The following is a 9548-nucleotide window of genomic DNA, read 5'->3' as shown; positions in this document are numbered from 1 at the left end:
TTTCAAAAAGGTATTTATTAAACACTAAAAATAGAATGTTTGACTACTAATAAACTATTTATTATCAAATAAGTTAAAAACTCTTCAAAAAAGTTGTTTACCAAACTCCCCTAATAAATCATATTTATGATAAATGATAATTAAATTTGTAATATACTAATTATAAATATAATAGTTTAATATATATATATACTAACTAGAAAATTCTACAGCGTACGTCACATATCATAATGTACCACTAAATAGTGTATCGAAACGTACCACAAGCAAATTTGTTTTATTATGTAAATATTAAAAAGTATAAGGATTTATCTAAAATTAATCATTAATTCAAATTTAGTTTTAATTTTAACATAACTATATTTAAATTATGAATTTTTTTATTTAAATAATAATCAATTTAAGTATTTAATTTGTTTAATATTAAGATTTTTACATTATTTAAGTTAAGAATGACCATCAACATCAGTTATTAGAGACCTTAACTCGCCGAAAAATTTATCTAAAAATATTATATTACAAATCTAACATTGTCATATTCCGTCGCTCGGTTCACCATCGCCTAATAATCACCCAACAATCGTCCAGCAATTGAACGCCGAGGAGAACCCCGCAGAAAAGTGACCGCGCCCCTCTTTGCTGTTTCATTGATCACACGAGGGAGGAAGGTAAGTTTCATTTTGAATGGTAGAATTACATTTAAACTCCCCCTATTTGTGTTTTATTTGTAATGGTTAAATTCATTAAAAACCCTCATAGTTTCTCTTGTCTATATTTTAGACAAACTTACTTTTATGTTTTAATAGACCCCATAATTTTGTTCTAATTTAAATGGTCAAATTGCATGCAAAGCCCCTCACTTTCCCATGTTTAGATTTTACATTTTTAAGTTTTAAATCTTCTATATTTGTTACTTTATTTTATTTTGATAATTAATTTCAAATTTACTCTTTGATTTTAATTAACAATATTATTAATACTTTATTTATTCATATTTTTATTAGGATTAATTTCATATTATTTGTTATCATTAATAAATAAAAATTAAATTTCTTAAAACCTAGAAGTGTAAAATCTAAACATGGGAAAGGGAAGGGGTTTGCATGCAATTTGTCCATTTAAATTAGAACAAAAGTATGGGGTAGTGTAATTTAGCCATGTTATTAAAACAGAAAAGTAAGTTGTCTCAAATATAAATAGGAGGAACTATGGGGGGTTTCATAGAATTTAACCATTCAAAATAAAACACAAATGGAGGTTGCAATGTAATTTTACCATTCAAAATTAAAATTTTCCTTCCACCCTCGTGGAATCAATGAAACAGCAGAGGGGCGCCGCTCACTTTTCTGCGGGGTTCTCCTAGGCGTTCGACTGCTGAGCGATTACTGGGTGATTATTAGGCGATGGTGAATCAACCGACGAAAAATGACAGCGTTAGATTTGTAATATAATATTTTCTGACGAGTTTTTAGGCAAGTTTTCCGATGAATTAAGGGTCTTCAGCGATAACTGTCAGATCATTCTTAACTTAAATAATTTACAAATCTTAATACTAAACAAATTAAATTACTTAAATTAATTATTATTTTTAATAAAAAATTATAATTTAAATATAGTTGTATTAAAATTAATAATTAATTTTAGATAAGTTATTATAATTTTTAATATTTACATAATAAAAGATAAATTTATTGTAGTACGTTTCAATGTACTGCTTTAGTGGTACGACGTGGTAATGGGACGTGCACGGTAGACTCTTCTGTATTAACTTCAATACTTGTTATCATTTGACTTATTTGATATGAATGTAAGAATATAATAATTAGTTGAAAAAAATAAAACTATTTTAATTAATAGAATATTACAGACTTTAAGAATTAGATCGATCACTCTCAAAATGTTGTTCCTGAAGTACTATAATGGTCTCTACTACACCACATAAACGGAAACTCATGGTAGCTCGAAGTTTGCATTAATTTGTTCTTCTATACTGATTAATATGCACAGGAGATGTCACTGTTGTCTTATTTCAAAGTTGTAAAGCTAGAGCACAGTAAGCGGCGAATTGGGTGACAGTGGACCAAGTTCTCATTCTCTTCTTGTTGCTTTAGCGTTTCATAAAGAGGAGCATTCCTAGTCTCGGGAAGCCATATACTCAGCATTCCACTCAAGATAGAAAGAGCCCCAAATACGGTGAACGAGATAGTCGAGCTCAGGCGGCCAACGACCACCAACAAAGGCGATAAAGAAGCCCCTAGCATATATGATTGCTGCAACTGCGACACTGCAAAATTCCTAACGTTGGTAGGGAAAAGCTCCACGCAGTAAACATACAAGACATTAAACGCAATAGAAGCTGCCATGAAACCTATAGCTTCAATAGTCAACTGAGGCCAGCTGCTGCTACTTGTTTTGTCTTTCGGTGCGGCTGAGAATATGATGCAAAGAAGACTCAAAATGCCGGCTGAAATTGCAAACACCGATAAGAGAATACGTCGGTTCGTGAACCCTAATAGCACTCCACCGATAAGAACAGCGGGAATATCCATCAGGGCATTAATTATAACGGTGACGTAGAAATTGAAGTTGAGATTTCCGGCATTTAATTGGATGCCATAGTACACAAATCCGATCCCCAAACCAGACCCCATTATCGTAATCATCCTCTTTGCAGCCCATTTTGTGGTCCATAAACTTTCATTTTTATCATCTGTTGTCTGTGCCCGTTGTTGTCGAAGATGGAACTATAAGCTCTATATCATCGGGTAGTTCCTTTCCGCCCGCTAATTTTCGTAATACATCAAGTGCTTCTTTGTTTTTCCCTCGAACAAGGAGCCAGCGAGGTGACTCTGAGACAAATGGGACTATGATAATTATATAGACAAGAGGGGGAAGGGATATGATCCTACATATACCTCCAATGAGTTCTTGTAGTGTAGGAAATGAATGGGAGAGATAGGAAGCCGACGGTAAAGAACAAGAACCATATTGACTTACTCGGCCTCGCCATTTGCGGCCGACGGCTTCTGACGAGAGGACAAGGCAACATATACCGGCTCCAGAACGGGCAAAGCCGTTTGCGAATCGGAGAAATGCATATATCCAAACATTTGGTGAAAGAGAGGTCACGAAAGAAGTGATGGAAGTAAAGATGCATGCCACCAATAATGTTTTTTTTCTACCCAACCATGCGTCTGCTAGTCTACCATAGATAGCACACCCTGTGAAAACTAAACATACAATCGTTAATAACTAGTTTCTCGCTCAAGTATAAGCTGGTACTTTAAATACCAACCATTAGTTTGTACGTTAAATACCGACCAAAATCTAAGGTGAAACATATTAAAACACATATGTACTTATTATACGAATAAAAAAATCCTTCTAAATTTTGCTCTCTTAATAGATCAGTAGAAGCAATCACCCAGCAGGTACCAAAAGGGAAAAGCCATTTTCTTTGGGGAATCAAAATTGAAATTTTAAATATGAATGAGGCCATGATTACCGAGAATTGTGCCAAGGAAGAAGAGGGAAGCTGGAATAGCAGCGAGAAACCTGCGGTGGCAGATAAGATTCCACTCGGCAATAGTGGAGGTTGTGTTCCCTCCAACCCACTCCCAAGTCCCGGCTGCCAGTTCACAAACCTGACCGGGTTGGCCTTTGCTGCCACTGCTAGTGGCATTCATGCACCAAGACGAAGAAGATATTGATACATTAACGTCATGATGGTTGCATTTCCAAGATGGTTGGGCATCAGTGAATATGGTAATTAGTGTGCTTTGGGAATCAATACCCATGCAAAGGAAACTAAGACCACGTGCAGCAGCTGGTATAACCCTAGGGATTCCATGTATCTGTCCATGGCATCATCCACTGTGAGCACCAAATTCCCTTCTGCTTCTGCATCATGTTGGAGCTCTTCTATTTCTCCTCTTTCTGCTTCTGTTGTTGCTGCATCATGTGGGAGCTCTTCTATTTCTCTTGTTTCTGCTTCTGCATCATGTGGAGCTCTTGCATTTCTCCTGCTTTCTCCATGTTGTATAGAAATACAAAAGAAGAGAGCACAACAGAGAATCAAAGAGAGGATCCAAAAGAAAATACAAGCAGACGAAAGCCAAGATGAAGTGGAAATGAAGGAATGAAAGAGCCTTTAACCCTCCTTGCAACCGTTCAGCTTGACAGCTAGCTATTATTCACAAATTTAGAGACTGCAATTAAGAGATTAATTGAAACTGATAGCTTCAATTGTCAAGTGAGGATATCAGTTTCATGTGCTCCTCTATTGCGTTTCATGTCTTGCGTGTTTACTGCTATTAGCGCAGATGAAACGCTGCAGAATTCAAGCAAGAATATGTCTAAAATAGGAATCTAATGCTAAAAAGGAATTTTGGCCATTTGACAATCTGGCCTCTCGAGTTAATTTTTTATAGCCCCTGATGGTAAAGCAAGTGAACACTAAAAGTTTAACTCAACAACCACCATCCAGGCTGTAACCAACAAACGAATTAACCAAGTGTGTTATCCCAACCAATTATATGACACCTCAGCAATCAGCAAAACAACCCAGCAATTATACGTCCATGATCTTCAATATGTTGGACCAATATGAGTTTCTTGATGCTCAACCGAATGGTAAGGGTTGTTTAGAGTTGAACTAACAATTCACTTATAGATTGTAAAATATTATGAAAATAGTGTGTTGTACTCGACTACTCGTACATGAATTCCGCCGGGAAACCCTTAATAAACCATAAATTGACATAAAAATTATCTTAATTCTATTGGGGAAAAAAATTCACGCTCTTGGTCCCCCAATGAGTTTAGTTGAGAAACAATAATATCATGACAATTAAACTCGAAGATGATTTAAAGTCATTCCTATTTTTTTGCCCTCAAGCTTCATGAACTACAAATGCGGTCTCATATATTTCTTTATTCATATTATAATGGCTGGTTTAATGGTTGTTAATTTAAAACGGAATAAATCACCAATACCATGAACTCTTTGAATATGAATGATTACGAGTGAATATTCTATAAGTCAAGCAGAAGAAAAAGAATTTGAGTTATTTGATTTAATGAGTCATATTTTATAACTCTATTATTTAAAAAAAATTCGAGTCGAACATTGTCGAAAGAATACAAAATTATTCGAACGTCTATTACATGATCTCCTCATCGAACCCGAACCAAAGCTATTGGACGAAATAATCCAATGGTTCAAGTTTACAGTAAAAAGAGTAAGCTTCGGTATCAAAAGAGAATACGAAATTCTTTTACCTTGAGAAAGATAAATTAGAACAAACTCTATCAAGTTTCGCTAGTAGAAGGTTTCTAGGGAAGTAGGATACAGTAATTTGTATTCCAAATAATACTCACAGCATCAATATCCGAATCTCATAGTTTTTTTTTTTGAATTGATAAAATGTTGTTATTAATTTTAGGGACTATTGCTCTCCACGACATTTTAGGTTGTTTCCGAACCTTTGTAATGGTCTCTTTTACACAACATAAATGGAAATATATGGTAGCTTAAAGTTTGCATTAATTTGTTCTTTTATATTGATTCAAATGCACAATATTTAAGAGATATCATCGTTATCTTATTTCAAAGCTCTAAAATTACACCACTGGGTGACAAATTGGATGGTAGTCGACGAAGTTTCTCTTCCTCTTCTTGTTGTTTCAGCGATTCATAAAGAGGGGCATTCCTAGTCTCAGGAAGCCATATACTTAACATTATGCTTACGATGGAAAGAGTCCCAAATACAACAAACAAGAGATATGGACTTTGTAACGTCCTGAATCCCGGGTTAGAAGTATTGGGCTAACCCAAGATGGGCCTTGGTTTAATTCATTAGCTTGTAGGAAGCCTTGACCCAAATTAAAGAGGATCTAGGCTTGAGGTAAGTCCAATAGAGATTAAAAAGGGTGTTTTTAGTTTGCAACCAAAATCAGGAGAACCAAAAGAGCAATCGCACCATTGAGGATTTCAAAAGCTGAAAACCATTTATGAACAGTGATCTCACGTCTGCTTTCTTTGCCTCCCTCTTTTCTTTATCTTTGTCTTCTCTCCCAAACTCCCTATCTCTTCTTCATCTTCTTCCTCAACTCTCTAAGTAAAGGTGAGAGCTTTAGTTCCCTTCAGGCATTTTCCAATAACATCAAGGTAAGAAACGAATTCAGCACTCCCCAATCTTTCTTTTAAGCTCTCAAACCACTCATTTCACCATAGTTCTCAAAAACGTGTTTTAGAAAGGTTAAGAAATTAAATGGTTCCAATCCGGTTTTCATATATTTCTAGCCTTAGAAAGTGTTTTAAAACCCTCCTTAACTCCTAAAAACAGTTAGTAATCCTTGCAATTAGTTTTGTTTAGAGTAAGAGGTTGGAGAAGGCTCCAAAGCTAGGGGAAGGAAAAGCTTGTTTTGGAATGAGTCTTTGACGTTTCTAATAGCTTAATATCAAATGTAACTCACTTTTGACTTAACTATACCATGTGTAAGTCATTTAGATGAAATGTAGTAGGTTGCATGAGCTTAAAGCACTCTCATGGTAGATTTCATGTTTTAAAGTTATAAATATGTTTAAAGCCCTATTTATTCTCCTTTGTATCTTCATAAAATATTAATAATATGTGGAGACCTCACTAAGGTCTTTGAGATAGAAGAATAGGAGTTTTGCACCTATTTTATGATCTCTGTATACTAGAGGGATAGTATCAATACTCTTGGGTCATAGTTTCTAAACTATCCTCAAATAAGACTTCAAGCGAGAAAAATAATTAATATCATAACAGTAGAAATAATATAGCTAGGTTTACATAAAACTAGTCTTGTTTGATGGTCGGAAAATAATCAGGACACCTGGGTTTCTTTTAGCAGAAATACGATAGTCAGTGGATCCAAGTTAGTGTTACGACACTTCAGCAGCCGACTGGGCGCCAGATGCCCCAAGACTCGACAGAGTAAGTCGGTGGGTGCATGTTTCTGATACAGAATTTTGGATCTCATCCAGGAGTACCCGATGGTGCTTCGGAGGTGCTAGAGGGGTGCGTGAGCACCAAGATGCAGAATCCGTCAACTGCACCATGATGCCAGCCACAAATTAGTAGTACAATACTTAGCATATTTAGGCTTGTGCCACTTGTCACTTTATCTAGTGAATGCATATAGTATAGTACAATTTCCAGTGAGGCACTGAGCTCGTAAGCTCAGTGTTCGGAATGTGTTTTTGTGCGCATTTTCTTAAGGGCAGATTGTGGGGAGCTATCGTCATAAGATATTCCAGTACAGTAGAGCAGATTTCCAGAGACCTTTTAGAGTACATCTTGAGTCAACTTTATAAGGCATGTACTGTTATAGACTTTATTATGTATTCAGCTATAACTCTTGTTGAAACTCAATATTTGTATTATTTTGCGGATGCATTTTAGGAGCTCCCTATAAATTGTAAACCCAAAGTTTATTATGTTTTTATATTATATCATGGATGATTAAATTTCAGAAATTTATAAGCAGTTTCTTCCAGCTTGAAAATGTTTGTTATCTAAGCAATAGAAACTTTAACTCCAGCTTCTTCTAGTTGTTTCTTGGCATCATCAACCTCCTCTTTCGAAAATCCTTCTTTGAACTTCTTGGGCAACCCCTCAATCAACTCTTTCGCTTCTTTCAATGCCAAAATCGTCATAGTTTTCATGGAAAAGCTTGAAGTAGTGATGAAGAGCATATTGACCTTCGATAGAATTTGCAGAGATAGAACGCATATTAAGCGAGGCCTGAGGAACCACAACCGACTTAGGATTAAAAAGGGCTTGCACTATGGGGGTTGTACGAGGAAGAGGGATTTGGCAGCTTAGTTAGGGTTTACAACACTTGAAACATTTGAGAGAGAAAGATACATCACTGATCGAGTTTGGGGTTTTTATAAAACTTTGTGACATTTTTTTAAACCAAACGCCACTATAGAACAAAATATCGCGACATTTTCAAACAAAACGCCACTAACATTTCAACATAAAATGTTCCGAAATATTGTGGCGTTTGTTTCAAAAATGCCACTAAAGAACGATTATGTTACAACATTTGTTAAAAAAACACCACTAACCTATTGCGGCTTTTGTTCAAAAACGCCACTAAAGAACGGTTCTTTTGCGGCGTTTATTCCGAAACGTCACTGAAGTAGGATTCTGTGGCGGTGTTTGTTTAAAAACGCCACTAAAGTACTTATCTGTATCGACATTTGTGAAATAAACGCCGCCAAAGTCTGAGTTTTAACGGCGTTTGTGGAAAAATGCCATTAATGTTACCATTTTGTGATGTTTTGGATATAAACGCCACGATATGTATAAATTTAGTGGCGTTTACTTTGAAAACGCCGTTATATACATGTTTTGCTGCATTGATGAAGGCATAGGAAAGAAAGTTATGATTACCGAAAATTGTTCCTTTGAAAAAGGGAAAAGCGGGAAGAGCAGCAAGAAACTTGCGGTCACAGATAAGGTTCCACTCGGCAATAGTGGAGGTGGTGTTCCCTCCAACCCACTCCCAAGTCCCGCCTGCTAATCCACAAACTTAGCTGATCGGTTGGCCTTGGCTGCCACTACTAGCGTCGTCGATGCACCAATTAGTGTGATGATGGTCGAGTTGTTTGCATCTCCAAGCAGATGGCTGTGCATCAGTAAAGATGGTGATTAAGGTACTTTGAGAATCAAGTACCCATGCCAATGAAACTAATACTACATGCAACAGCTGAGATAATCCCAGGGATCTGTTTATCACATCATCCACACTAAGCTCTAACTTCTCTTCTGCTACCACCGCCACATGTGCAAGCTCTTCTATTTCTCCTCCTGTCTCCATGCCTCCCACTTACAAAGGATTGCTGCTCCCTTAATATGAATTAACCCACTACATGATAATGATACAAGTCTTTCTCCTTTACTTCTGTAACTAATTGATACAGTTGGATTGCATAAGTGATTAGTAGATACAATTGATCTAAAACTCATATAAACAAATTTCCAGCAGCAAACCACGCCTGAAAACGCTGCATAAATTGCAGCAAGATCAGCCACAAAACAAAGCATAAACAGAAGCAACAAACAGAGAAAAACAGCATGAAAAGCTGCCTATATTGCAGCATGATCTACCAAAAAGAAAATGCAACACTCTGCAACATCACACTGCTGAACTACCAAAAATAGCACATCGAGTCACAAAATTCAACAATCTCATTTAAAAATCCTACTTCTTTGTTCATAAATCTTTTGAATTTTTGCATGGATCATAATTATATTCCTTACAAGAGCAAAGGAAAAAAAGTATATTTACCAAATTTAAAATAAAAAATCAACCAGAAATAAAATATTATAATTTATTAATATACTATAAACTTAATCTACAAATTATAATTAAGGGTAAACTACATTAGATACCATCAACCTTTGAGCGTTGACTCGTTTATACTACCAAGTTTTTAATTTGTCAATTTAATACTAACGTTTATTTTTAAGTGTAATTATGTCACTTCACCGCTAATGATTTAACGT

The 9548-nt window shown here is 35.7% G+C and overlaps 1 pseudogene; it reads right to left on the bottom strand.

Annotated features, from left to right (window-relative positions):
- Positions 1–2024: 2024 nt before the first annotated feature.
- Positions 2025–8859, bottom strand: LOC120118786 (annotated as a pseudogene).
- Positions 8860–9548: the final 689 nt, after the last annotated feature.

This window comes from Hibiscus syriacus, unplaced genomic scaffold (genome assembly GCF_006381635.1).
Source record: "Hibiscus syriacus cultivar Baekdansim isolate YM2019G1 unplaced genomic scaffold, ASM638163v2 tig00110328_pilon, whole genome shotgun sequence".
NCBI lineage: Eukaryota > Viridiplantae > Streptophyta > Magnoliopsida > Malvales > Malvaceae > Hibiscus > Hibiscus syriacus.
The sequence above is the reverse complement of the archived record's forward strand: the minus strand, read 5'-3'. Positions and strand labels throughout refer to the sequence as shown.